Source organism: Calypte anna, chromosome 5A, assembly GCF_003957555.1.
Source record: "Calypte anna isolate BGI_N300 chromosome 5A, bCalAnn1_v1.p, whole genome shotgun sequence".
NCBI classification, from domain to species: domain Eukaryota; kingdom Metazoa; phylum Chordata; class Aves; order Apodiformes; family Trochilidae; genus Calypte; species Calypte anna.
In genome coordinates this window covers 4111506-4124969 of record NC_044251.1, presented here as the reverse complement: position 1 = coordinate 4124969, position 13464 = coordinate 4111506, and the positions used below count along the sequence as shown (strand labels likewise).

The window sequence follows — 13464 nt, the reverse complement described above, 5'->3', positions numbered from 1 at the left end:
GACTATTTATTGGTACACCACCCACACTTAATCAGCAAATCAGTTTTAGGCTTGTTTTTTTTTACAACATGATGACACTCAGGACTTCACAGAATCACAGAATGATAGACTTGAAGGAAGCAGGCAATTTACCAGATTAAACAAATGAGTGAGGGCTTCCACTCCTAGCTTAAGGTCTCAAAAAATTTTACTGTAATGCAGAATAAATCAGTTTGTCTTTGCCTCAGTTTCTACTTTGAAACATGGGAATAATACTACTTACCAGACTGACCTGTTACCTTTCAAGTAGAGCAGATTCTCAAATAACAACAGGCACACCTATACTCAAGTGAATAAACTATGCTGAATCACAACAGCAGATTGTCTGGGCCAAATTCCATGCAGTATTAACAAGTCAACAGGAAGCACTCCAAAATTATTTCACTGATGTGCTCTGATCTTCCTTCCCCTACAGTCCAGTCAGCTGGCACTCTCGCTGCTCCCTGTAAACACACAGGCACAGGTATCAACCTCAAATTCCGTCTTCTCTTCCCCTTTTATTACAGTCTCCCTCCTTACCCCTTAAAAGCCTTTTTTTTTTTTCTTCTTTCTCCTCAAAACCACACAAATGGGAACTGTAGCATCTGGAGAATGGTATTTGTAGCTGGGGTAGTCACAGTCAGTGTGGGAGTACTGATGGTAGTCACTAATCTGAAAGGAAGAATTCAAGTAACCATACACTTAATAGAAGTTCCTTTCTTCTCAAAACCATGATTATTCAGTATAGGTAAAAAGATTTACATGCTTTATCATGTAAGCATAACACTGAATCACTGTGCCAATCTAACATGGAATCACACAACTACACAATTAGTGTTTAATGGAAGAAAAAGCTGAGTGTTAAGACTACTGTACAATGAAAGTTTACCTCATCTACCCGAAAAACAAAGCGTCCAAAACATTTTTACTTGCACTTACTGCCACGGATTTTTAACTGATTGTTTACTTAGAGCAGGAAGACTAAACTGTGGATTTATCCATTTTTAGTGGCTACTATCTAACTGGGAGGGAATCAATTTTCAACTTTCACAATGCTGAGAGCGAAATGGAATGAGGGAACATGGTATAATTATGCTTTCTCAACAAAAGGACTGGCAGTTTGAAGGAGGCTGCTGGTGGCACTCTATTTTTCCTCTCCCTCATATTATTTTTATTCCCAAGGCAACAGGACCTATCCCCAGGGTGCTTCACCAAGAGGAGAAAGCAGTAATGTGCTGCTGAGAGGCCCTCTTCTTTCACATCCCCTCATACCAACATAATCATGATCTTCACCTGCCCTCCTGGGACCCACTGATTCCATGTGCACAACAGCCCCACTCCAACACTGCTGGAGGAAATGCAGACAGCCACCACATGGCCAGAAGACTTAACATAACTGCACACCCTCAGATAAGACAAAACAGTGCAGGACACTAAAACAGTAGTAAAATAGTATATGCCACACTAATATCAAGATAACACTCCCAATAATATGTTTACAATCAAAGCACCACTGTGGCATCAGTGTGGTGCCTATCAGTATGGTAACTTCTTTGCAAAGTTACTCTTTAAACAAATTCTTTTATTTAATAATTAATGCCCAGACTTTTAATGGTTCTGTTGCTGTGCTAGAAAAGATACTTAAACACATCTCTCTCCACACACAGAAATTCTTATGCATTCCTTTCATTACATCACCTTCACATATATTACTTTCCTTGTTGCTTCAAGGATACCTGTTTGCTTGGGTTTGGGTTTTTTTCCTTTTAAAATCCCTTTAGAAAAATCCCAGCTCCTCTCCATTTAGACTCTGGTTATTACACTTTAAAAGGGAAAAAATGCCATTTGAAAACCAGAAGCATACATGGAAGTTAACTGTGTGATTTTAAGTTCCTTCTAATACAACTTCTGATCCCCAAAAAGACCTTATTACCTACTGGACTATCAAAGACCACAGCATGGAAAGCAATGTAGAGCAAAAAAAACTTCAATCATAACACAATGGAGGCTGCTCAGCTGAAGGCTTAAAATGTATCCTGAATATGTGGGGAAATGGAAAAAACTATGGGAAAAATATGCAGCTAGTATTTACCACCTCTCCAATATTATGCAAGAGTTCCTCAAGAAGCTGCAGAAGTGTCTGTTAAGTTTCTCATATACACAAGAGAAAAGTACAGGAATGTCTCATATATAGTAATTTCTGCACACAACAAACAAGGACTTAATAGATTTTTGCATCTTTCCTTAAAGTTTTCAAAAGATTTCGAGTAAGATGGCTTATATACATGATGATGATTAAATAAACCATTATATGAACACTACACAAGGTATAAAGAAAGGTCTATATTTCTGGACAAAATCATGGGCAGAGAAGGGTAGGTAAATTAGAAAAAGGAAACTAGAAAGTAGATCCTAACATCTGAGGAATCATACATGTTTATCTTACATCATGACGGAGCAAATCTAAAATCAGTATTTTCACTCAGGAAGTTTTGTAGCAATGACAATGTCAGGGGAAAACAACAACTTCAGGTATTGGTATTCACAAAGTCACAGACCTATGCTGAAATACTGTTACTGCACTGAGGAACCAACCTGGGGTACACATTTAACAGGCCAGGTTTTGACCAGTTGTAAAAAAGTTCAGATCATCCCAGGAAAAACAGGATTAAATCAAACTCTGCACTATCTATTACAGTTGTGCATCAACAGACAGGCATCCAAATACTCCTGCAAGAAAGTGGGAGAAGATATGAGAGTTTTAAGTCAGGAAATCGACACATAGGGATGAGAATTATGCAGAAGGCAGAGAATTCCATGTTTACTTTAGAGAACAAAATTCTAAGGAAAAGTAGAGCTCGTGAAACATGGAGAATTCAGGTGAGAAATGGAAATGAAATCTGTGACTCAGTTTCATGGTGACAATTCCTCATCAGCATTGTCCCAGAATGCAAAATAAGGGGATGGTATGGTGGGATTCCTCCTTGGGACAAGAACTACAGTTGATTCAAGGACAGGTACCTGGTGCTCAGAAACAGTGCACACTTTGGTACAGCATCCAACTTTATTCCTAGCCAGAACATACTCCCTGAAAGGGTGATAAGGGAAGCTCCGGTGGCCACAGCTTTTCTGTTTGAGGTCACTGACAAGTGGCCTTTTTTTTTTTTTTTTTTTATCAAAAAGCTCTGTTATTAGTAATATAGGCCAACGTATTCCTTCTATAAAAGTTATGAAAAAGGTTTGTTGGTTTTTGATGCTTGCTTAGTTTGGGTTTTTAATCCATCACAAGTGAGGTTATTCAAATTTCAGACTGAGCATCTCAGCTGGGGTAGTTTTGTCACATTGGCAAGAAGGAAGAGATGGAAACAAAAAACATTCCTTGGCTACATCAAGGACTAATTCCTGGCTTTTATGTAAAAGCAACTTAAACAAAATCCCTGAATAAATAAATTCCAAATTCTTACAAAGCCTTGCAGGAACTCATTATTATCCACTTTTTAAAGGAACAGCAAAGCCACCAGGAGATATAGTACCTAGTGTGAGATCCCCCAAAGACCAGCAGCATCATCTTAAGATGATGGATTCTTCAGCCTTTGACAAGTGCTTCAGCTCTGCAAAATCCATTTAAAACTACATTTTATTTTGTTTTTTTTTTTTTTTGGTGGGGAGAAGAAGAATGAAATCTTGGTACTCTTGATTCACCTGGTCCTTTTGATTCAACTGGGAAGCTTCCCATCATCTTGAGCAGGGCCAGGATTTCCTCCCAGATCAGGACACATTTGCTCTTATGAGATAAGAAGTACTTAAGAGAGGAGTTTTTCTTGCAACTATGCTTCAAACCTTTTTGTACATCCCTATTACCCACATGCCTTATCTAGAATACCCTGATACAGCAGCATTACAAAGGGCACAGTCACAGGCTCTGTAAAGGGTAATATGTCCTTGAAGGACAAGATACATCATCATTCCACTACATATAGATTTATCTTGGTCTTTTCTCCTGCCTGTTGAGTAGGCTAAATCAGTCAATGAAAGGGAATTTCATCTGCATGGTAACAATGACTGCCTTGCTAATCATGCCAATATACTAATAGTAACTATTTCAGCTGCTCATGTGTCCTGTCAGCAATTTGCTCCACACTTCCTGCAAAGAGGTTGGGAACTCTCAAAGAAAACTGAATTACTAGCTGTTTACATACCCATTTAGGGTTATAGCATATGCAAGGTTTTAAATTAATCTCTTTATAGATTAACCTTTTTGAATCTATTTTAAACAGAAGTATCAGCACTGTACAGTGTGTACAATGCATCAGTGCTGACAAAATACATTCCCTGCCTCAAGGAAACTATTACCACCTAAATATCATATATATCATCTGTTCAGGTGAAGGAGACTGCAACTTTACATTGAGTTGTTGGCAGTTTTTTGCACAACCATGAAGCAAATATGCACTCTAAATTTATATTGAGTGAAATTTCTGCACATTTACTACAAAAAGAATTGCCACACAGACCTAGATGTAAGCTAATATGGTGAATACAGAGAAGCTACTTTCTAACATTAGAAGTTTGGAGGTCTTGATCCTTCTGCTACCTATAAAGGTTCTGATTTTAGGCATCCAGATATCATCTCCAACTTCTGTGGGACTTAAAACACACATGACTGGAGCTCTAATTAACTTTTCCAAAAATATATAAAAGGTTTATTTCATGGTGTTTGGTACTCAAGTATAAATCTTTTTTTTAATCTATATGTCACACAAACTGAAGAACAAAGAAATCGTCCAGGGTAAGTGTTTTTTTTAATAAAAATTAAAACAGCAGTATTCAAAACATGGCACACAACTACAGTGAATACTAAACTTGCTCCTAGACTATCAACTGAAATCAAATTAGCAAATCCCATTAAACATTAGTCAATGTCTTGCATGAAAATACACAGTTCTTGGGGATATGAAAAATAAGCAATTCTCTGTCCTTACTCTGGGAACACTTCACCTCCTTTCAGGCGAGTTCAATGTGAGTTCAAGCCTGGTGGTCGGGGTTTAAAACACCATGGACAAAAAACCACCAGAGAGACTCTGCTTCTGGTTGCACACACCAGCACTGGAGTTTGAGACCCCAAGTCTCCATGGCAACCAGCAATGACGTCAGTAGCCCCCACAGCAGGAACACCAGCCCGCTCCCCTGCCCTACTGCCTCAGGCTGCTGTGACATCGTCATCACTGGAGCTCAAGAAACAGAGCAGAGCAAGGAGACCTCGGCAGGGAAACTGCTGAAACTCACCCTGGCTTCAACAGACACCTATGTGACAGTTGGAGAGCAGTTTGAGAGGGGAAGGCGGCAGCCATATTGTCAGTACCACAGGCCGCCTCCTCCTGCCAAATGTTTCCATCCACCAAGTTGCCTTGAAAGATTAAAAATTTCCAGAATGCCACAGGGATATTTGCAATCATGGGTGAAGCAAAGTATTAGCACAAATGTCAATTTATTCTGTGTAGGAAATCACATAGGCAGTTGGAAGACTTCTTTTCCCTGAACACCCTGCTCTACTACAAACTCTCTTAGAGTGGTAAATAAAAATGTGTTGCTACACAGTCAAAGTGCAGAGGTTTAAGCTGACCAACTAGGAGCCACATCAGGTATTGATGCCTCAGTTCCCAGAGCTTTATAGCATCTTTAAGCTGCCACCTCACATTTCCAACTTCTGCTGATGAAAACTACAGGTCCCAGGATGCATTAGTACATTGCAAGCCCAGCAGGCCAGTCAGCTAAAAACACAGCACTGCACAACTGGGGCCTGTAGTTTCCACAAACCACATTCTGACTCAAGATGAGACCAGATGTAGGCCATATTGCATGTTTCCACAGGCCAGCAAGCAACATACACCATACAGGGAGACCACTGTTTGTAATTATGAGGCAAGCTGGATCAATACCCAGTTCTCATATGTCAAAGTTAAGAGGACAAGTATTTCTGTAAAAATACACATCATCTAACAAAGATTTTTTGAAGTATATCAGCAGTTCAGCTACTTCAAAGTATGCAGAATGGGCCATGGCAGCAAGAATATTTTCCTCCTAAAAATGCTGTATTTATTCATATTAAAGAGTGTTCTTCTGAATATCAATACAAGAAGTGTATTTGGTGAAGGGCACATTCTCCCTGTCCCGAATTTAGTGGTCTAGAAACAAGTTCATCTCTTCCTCAGTTTCTACAACATTCTGAAGCTGGAGCTTACCTATCTTTCAAAAGCAGCAGTGCTTAGTTGAAAATTATATAGCAGTATCTCAGCACAGGCCTCAGAGAAAAATACGCTATACTTTAGTTCAGTAAAGGGAAGGGCAGCTCCCCCTACCAGTCTAAGGAGGTTTTAATCAAGGAAGGAAACAACCAGGGATCAAAACAACTAAGTCCGCCTTTCTTTTCTCTCCCTTTTCCCTGAGCTCTGGCTTGTTAACAATATTACTAAGAAACAATAATATGCATATATAGTTTAATCTAAGTACTTATGTTTCGCTAATCTTTGTGAACAAGACACTCTGTGCAGCATTTCTAGGCTAGAAGGCAGCACTTGCAAAAACATGCAAAAAAGACCAAGACTGACCCAAAAGAAAGACAAGCATCCCATTTCAACAGAAACACAGTGACACTTCAGTCACCTGAAAGGCAGTCCTGATGCACTGTCCTACAGAGACAAGAGGTCTCAGGAGCACCTAAAGGTTTTGTCAATACAGCAATACTGTCCATAGGCCAAAGACAGCTGTTGCCATAGTTACTATCAGCCAGCTTATCAGAAAATAATTATTGCAATTACTCAGAACTTTTGTGAAAATAATTTAAAGCTTCAATAGGATATCACTTGATCTATTAACTGTTTGCAACTATTCTGCCTTCAGGATCCACATAGTTAACGATGCTTGAATCTGCAGGGTTGGAAGGGAACAAGGGAAGGAATCAATGTTCCTTCTCCCTTTCAAGTCCTGACAGCTTGTATTTCGCAGGAAGAAAAAAAAGAAACAGAACCAACTGTAAGCTCGGCTGCCCTGCTGGAGTTCTCCTCTCTCAGGCCTGGAAACCTGGAAGTCCAAGCACAGGCCATCTCAAAGTCACAGGCTCAAATTTGGCCCTGTTTGTTTTAACCATTTGTGTATCCATACTCCTGTTCAAGAAGCACACCAGCTACATATTCAAAACCTGTTTCTAATTACACACACAACGGTAAATTCCCCTCACTTCAGAGGCACACATCATGATTTCTGCAGAAGTGAATTTGGTAACATTCCCTTTTGTCCTACAAGTGTAGCACTGTCAGGTGCAAGGGCAGAATCTGGAAAACACACATTTGAAGAAATCTGACATTAAAAAAGCACAGGAGCTGCATGAACACGGCCTGCAACAGAGCTCACATTAAGCAGAACCTCATTTCCTATGTACTATCTATAAATGCATTCCCATCAGTAACAACAAATATCAGGCTAGGGCTGGGGGGATATCAGTATGGAGGGGAATGTTTTCTGGTGGGTTTTAAAGCACACTTTGAGCATACAATCTCTAATCAAACAGCAAGTGTTTGCAATGACAGTGAACAAGAAATCTCAGGTAAGAGGCAACAAATAACAGGTCCAGGTCTAGGCAAAGAGCTTTTAAGACACAGAGTACTTGATAATTCCAACAGAGATATTAAAAAGATATAAATAGTCAAAGAGAAAATAAATGCTGCAAAGAAGACTGTTTCAAGTAATGCATTCTTTCCTCAAAAGCCTGCAATGATCAAAGTATTACAACAAAAGATTCTGTAGTACAGCTGGGGCCTTGCTAGGGCAGACCTAACAAACTCAAGGAAGGGACCTGTCAGGACTTTATACAGCTTAAAAAACTGTATTAATGACAGGTGGTTCTAATTGTCTGATTGCTATACAAGAGCACTTTTCCTCAGCACTAAGCACATTTCTAAGTATTTTTGTACATTTCATAGCCATTCTGTATCTACACTTAACACTTTGCTTTCCTGAGGTTTTGATAAAACAAAAGCAGCGTCAAACAAACTTAAAACTGTAACTTCATCAATTTCAGTCTAGTGAGGAACTTGGTAAGGTGTAAAAGACATCAATTATTTAAAACCTATTAAAAAAACCACAGGGGGTTAGTGTGGGATTTTGGGGGGTTGTTTTAGGTTTTTGGGGGTTTGTTTTGGGTTTTTGGGGTGTGGTGGGTTTTTTGTTTGTCTTTAATGAGACTGTATTTGCAGTAAGAAAAACAAGAAAATATAAAGTTCTCCCTGCCCCAGATGTAAATAAACTTCTCTGCCTGTGTAATGCACAGCTTTACCACCAGCACAAGCCAGGCACTACCTTTGTGCTATACTGAAAGTGAAATAATAATGTAAGATAACTACAAAAACTATCCTTCAGTTCACTCGCTATTTACAGGGTACAGAAGTAAGGATCATGTCCCTTCCATTCTGCAGACATCTCAAAACCCTTCTGTGCACTGCCCCAGCTTTCCAGTATATGGTTTCTTCCTAAATAACCTTTGTGCAGTTAAAATACATCAGAAACAGGATGTAAGCTGCTTTCTGGCACAGAGCAATTGAACAAGGGCAATTCACGAACACACAGGAGCCAGGTCTTTTGTGGAGTCCTTACACTTCTAGTATACAGCTACACATGTGACTGCACAGTTGTGAGCATAAAGGATGAAGGGGACAGTGGAGAAATACTATTAGAAGCTTAATAACAGCTTTTTAGCACTGCCCCTTCCACACAAGGAGTGTCACCTGAATGCTGATCTGTTTTACAGCTCACATCACTATGTAATGGCCCTTCAAAAATCAAAGCCCTATCACACCACAAAGCTCTTTCTGGAAGATTTTAAGCAAGAAAAACCAATGAACAATAAACCCAAAACAATAGCAAAAAGGTTGGGTCACCAACATGTGTTTCTCACATGATGTTCAGCTTCTGGTACCAACACAAAATTGCCCATAAACTAAACAACAGTCCATCAAAACTCTTATAAATTGGAATTCAAAATTCTGATAAACTGGAATTCAAAGAGAAATCTCTGTTGTAAATAAAATTCCAGTAGCATGGATTCATTTCACTGAATTGAGTTCTCCAGGGCTCTGAGAATAAGTATAAAGTAACTGAACAGCTATGATATGTTCATGTACAGCTATAACCACTACAAACAAACTTTACTACATTAGAAACCATTATAACCAAACAAACTGCATGAATAACCAAGTGATAGCCACGTTGACTATTAAAGCTTTCCAACTGCACACAGAATTTCACAACTTTCTAGGGTATCATTAAAACACATTTTCCTAGAAGTAAAAAAAAAAAACAAAAAAAGTAAAACAAGCCCAAAACACATGAAAATTGCCTTCTTTGTACAGAACCAGTCCGCGGATTTTTTTTTTTAATTATAATTTCTACAGTGATATTTATCAGAAACACAAAAATACTCATCTCTAAAAAAAGTTTGAGTAAGAACCACTTAGGCCCCATGCCTGAAACACAGCTAAAGCTGAATGGCCTAGGCTGAAGAGAAATCCTTACAAAACCTAAACTGAACAGAGAGATCTTAACTGTTAAAGCTGGAAAACATTGTTCTCTGAGCAGCATAAGTTTCAGTTTCCTACTTATGCTTTTAAGTTCTTTGAAGGAATGTTTTGGATTTTCATTCACTGCAGGAAGAAAACTACTTTCAAATGCACCTTCTGTCCCACAAATCCCCGTTAGGATGTATACAGAAAAGAGCAAAGATTAAAAGCTTTGAGGTAGGAATCTTACAGTGACTACTGATAAAATCATTATTAGTAACAAAATACTCCCTAATGCAACATTTTGAATGATACAACATGGGAGCTTTGTTGGTTAACCCAAAAATCACTAAAATCTCTTAAGGGAACCCACTCCAAGTCCTGTTACTCAAGTCAGTACAGCTAAAAAGTTGAGGTATGGCAGAGTTTACATCCAGCTGGTGGTAAGTACTTGGTGCAGCATTTACCTTCTGCTGGACCACCAGTTTCTTAAGGCCTTGAAATGAGACATACTACATGAAATCAATGAATAAAAAGGTTTCTTCATACCACCTCTGCCATCAGCTCAAACTCCTAGTTGATGTGACTATACTAAAATAATCTAATTTCACTGCCACAGTAAGGCTGAACGGTTTTAAAAACATGTGAAACACTCACCTAGGTTTCTTTAAACAGTTTTAAAGTTCCCTTTGCTGAGCTACAGAATTCCCTTCTAGAAAATTATTTTTTTAAATGCTCCCAAAGAAACATGTTTCATCCAGCTATTGTGAAATATAGCAGATAGAAATAAAATTTCCAGAGCCTGTGGCCTTCCTACTAGAGTGGTAATTAACTTCTTCAGCTAATATGGGTAGTTATACACATCTTTTTGTGTCTTTAAGACCCTCTACTTACTAGTAATTTTAAGTCATTATTTAAACATAAATGAAGTTATGCTATACACAATCACTAACAAGCCTTTTATAAAAGTTTTAGAATTACACCTTGACAGGGTAGAAATAATGAATTTTAGATTTCCAGGACTGGGTTTTGTTTTGTTTTCTAAGGCTTTGAAAAGCATGTTAATTTATTCACAAATTAAGCCTCCAAATTAGCCCCTTTGATGAAAAGTTAAACATTCCCCCCATTACACAGCATATCCTGCCTCATCAGCTAGCTCCAGGTAAGTACAGGAAAGCAAAAGGAAGCTGACTTACAGAACTGAAACTAAGCAGGTGTCTTCATTGTTAGAAATGAGCACTATGGAAAAAAAAGAGGGAAAAAAAAGCAAGTAAACAGGCAGCCAAAATCCCTTTTATTTCTCAAACCTAAAATTCTACAGCTAAACAAGAAAGATCTATCTGTCTACATGGCTAAACAGGAGTATCTGCTCTTTTAACCTGGTAACAATCAACAGGCCCAAAGGAGCTTAACCCTTATAGCCCTGACATTACTGAGCACAGGTCCCCTGATTTTTCCATACTCATACCTACTGTGCATCACAGTACACAACTTTCTCAAGATGTGCCAAGTTGTTTCTCCCAGTGGGACCTTTTACATGCAGTCCCCACAGAGAACAAAAGTTCATTGTCAAGCTCAGTGCTTGGGCCCAAACAAACATCCAGGGAGTAGAAGGGGGAGAAAAAGAGGAAGTGGTCCTATCTACAATTTTAAGATTTGCAGGCAATTACCATTACTTACAATTAAAAAGTTGAAACAGGTGTAGCAGATACCATATTTAAATAGCTGAACAAAGAATATTATAGCACGTGACTGAAATGTGATGACATTTGTTCACCAATCGAAAACAAAAGCCACTCTTCCAATAGCACTCTTTACTCCACCCCCAAGAATTAAGAACTTGGAAATCTCTCCATATTGAAACACATCTGTTCATAGCCTCATTTTTTGACACTTGAGAAGAAGTTGAGTGAAGAGCTCCATGCATTAATCCAGTAAGAATTCATCTAAAAACCTTACTGTACAATCCTGCCAGCTCCCACAAAACTGCAGCAGAGGTGGTTGGGGGGAAAGCTCTACTGACAGCAAAGCTCGGAATAATAAAGAAAAGAGAAAAAAAACCAACAAAATACACAACACCACAAAAAAAGCCCAAAAAAAACAAAAAACCCAAAAAACAAAACAAAAAAATCACCCACCGCAGAAAGTCAAGTTAAGAAAGGAACATGCACAAGAGAACTACACCAAATGGCAGAGTTCCACATCCAGCCCCACTCCACCTAAAGAGACGCAGGACGGAGGTAGAAAATTAAAATTGAAGAAGTAGCAGTCCCCAGTGCCGGAGCAGGAGTGGGAAACACCGACGGTGCCCCGGCACCGAGCTCCGTACCTGTGTGGGAAGGGGAGCACCAGGGGCAGGGGGGGCAGGCCCGGCCCCAGAATAACAAGTTGCAGAAGAAACGGAATTTTCCCGGCGCTGCTCGGGCCACAAAGAGGAACGAAAAGAAGAAGAGAAGAAAAAAAAAAAAAAAAAAGAAAAAAAAAAAAAGACCCCAAACAAATAAAAAACAATCAAACAAACAAAAAAACGGAAAGAAGGGAAAAAAAAAAAAAAAAGAGAGAGGGAGAAAAAAAAAACGCTGCAGCAGCTATACTACGAATTATCCATCACGGAAAGCAGCATCATTTTCCAGATAATAAAACTTCCCCGACAGCATCGCGGCGAAGGACCCGAAGGAGAGAAAAGGGCCTGGAAATAATCATCCTGAAGGAAACCGGAGGGGAGGGGATAAGCCTCCCTCCCCCACCCCATCCCCAGTGCAATGTGTCATCTCCTTCCCCTGCTCCTCCCCCCAACCCCAATGTGTCACCTCCTCCTTTTACCCCAAGTATCACCCTCCTCCACCTCTCCCGCTCCCGCTCGCAAACTTCTGCCTGCGCCCGCCGGGGAGGCTGGGGGGGCCGCGGCGGCGCCCCGGGACGCTCCGCTCTTCCCCACCGCCACCCCCTGCGAGGGAGGGGCGGGGGCCGCGGCGAAGTTGCTGCTCTTCATAGCCAAGTTGGCTGGAGAGTGCGGGGCAAGCCGCCGCCATCCTGGGCTCCCCCAGCCCCGCGGCGGCGGGGGGGGCGCGGGAGGGGGGGGGGGGACGACGGCACCCCGGTAACGGAGAGGGGGGGAAAGGGGGGGGCAAGGGGGGGGGGGAGGGCAGGGAGGAGGAGGAGGCGAATCCGAAAGGTGGGATACTACACCCTGCTGGCGGCGGTGCTGCTGCGGGCCGGCCGGGGTCCCCCTGGCAGGACCTCTCTGTGAGGGGGAGGACTCTTCTTCATAAGGGGAAGGTGCCGGCGCCGCCGCTCCTTCGGGCCTCCCTGTCCCCCTCTTCTGGGCGCCTCTCTCTCTCTCCTCCTCTCACTTTCTTTAAGCTAAGCGAGGAGTGGAAGATGGTAGGTTGGTCCCTTCTCCTCCTCCTCTTCGCTCGCTCTCGCCTCTGTGGGGTCCTTTTCCTTCCCCCTCTCCGCGGGGGGCTCCTCCTGCGGCGGAGAGGAGGGGACGGGCGGGGAGGGAGGCACGAAGCTGGAGAGGCGCAGGAGGAGAGAAACTGTGACACAAAAACAAGCCGAGAAGCTGAACTCTTCTTCAATCCCATTCACCCGGCCCGGCCGCAGCACCGTTCTCCGAGATCCCTCCGCCGCCGGCCTCCCTGCCTGTCTGCCTGCCTGCCTGCGGCGCGCTCCCGACACGCCGCCGCGCGCGCCCCCGCCCGGCCCGGCCCGGCCGGAGGCACGCGGGGGACGGGAAGAGCCCGGCCCACTGGACCCACGCCCGTCCCCCGCCATCCACAGTGACGAGGGCAGGGCGCCGCCGGCCGGGCCCAGGCCGGGGAGTAAAGGGGGAAGCAGAGAGGGCGGGCTCGGCGGCTCCTCTTGAGGGGGACTACTTGACGTGTCGGTGCGG

General features: G+C 41.8%; 1 protein-coding gene across 10 annotated transcripts in view; it reads right to left on the bottom strand.

Annotated features, from left to right (window-relative positions):
• PHF21A (PHD finger protein 21A) overlaps positions 1-13231 on the bottom strand; it is a 128586-nt gene extending 115355 nt beyond the window's left edge. The window contains exons 1-4 of one of the 10 annotated variants that reach the window (XM_030452186.1): positions 12759-13230; positions 10766-10808; positions 559-690; positions 272-482 (exon numbers count right to left, since the gene is read on the bottom strand). The gene's annotated coding sequence lies outside the window, so the exon portion shown is untranslated. Of the gene's footprint in view, positions 1-262; positions 483-558; positions 691-10765; positions 10809-11528; positions 11548-11898; positions 12006-12758 lie in introns of those variants that run through there. The other 9 variants (XM_030452187.1, XM_030452185.1, XM_030452189.1 and 6 more) reach the window with 9 other exon arrangements.
• Positions 13232-13464: the final 233 nt, after the last annotated feature.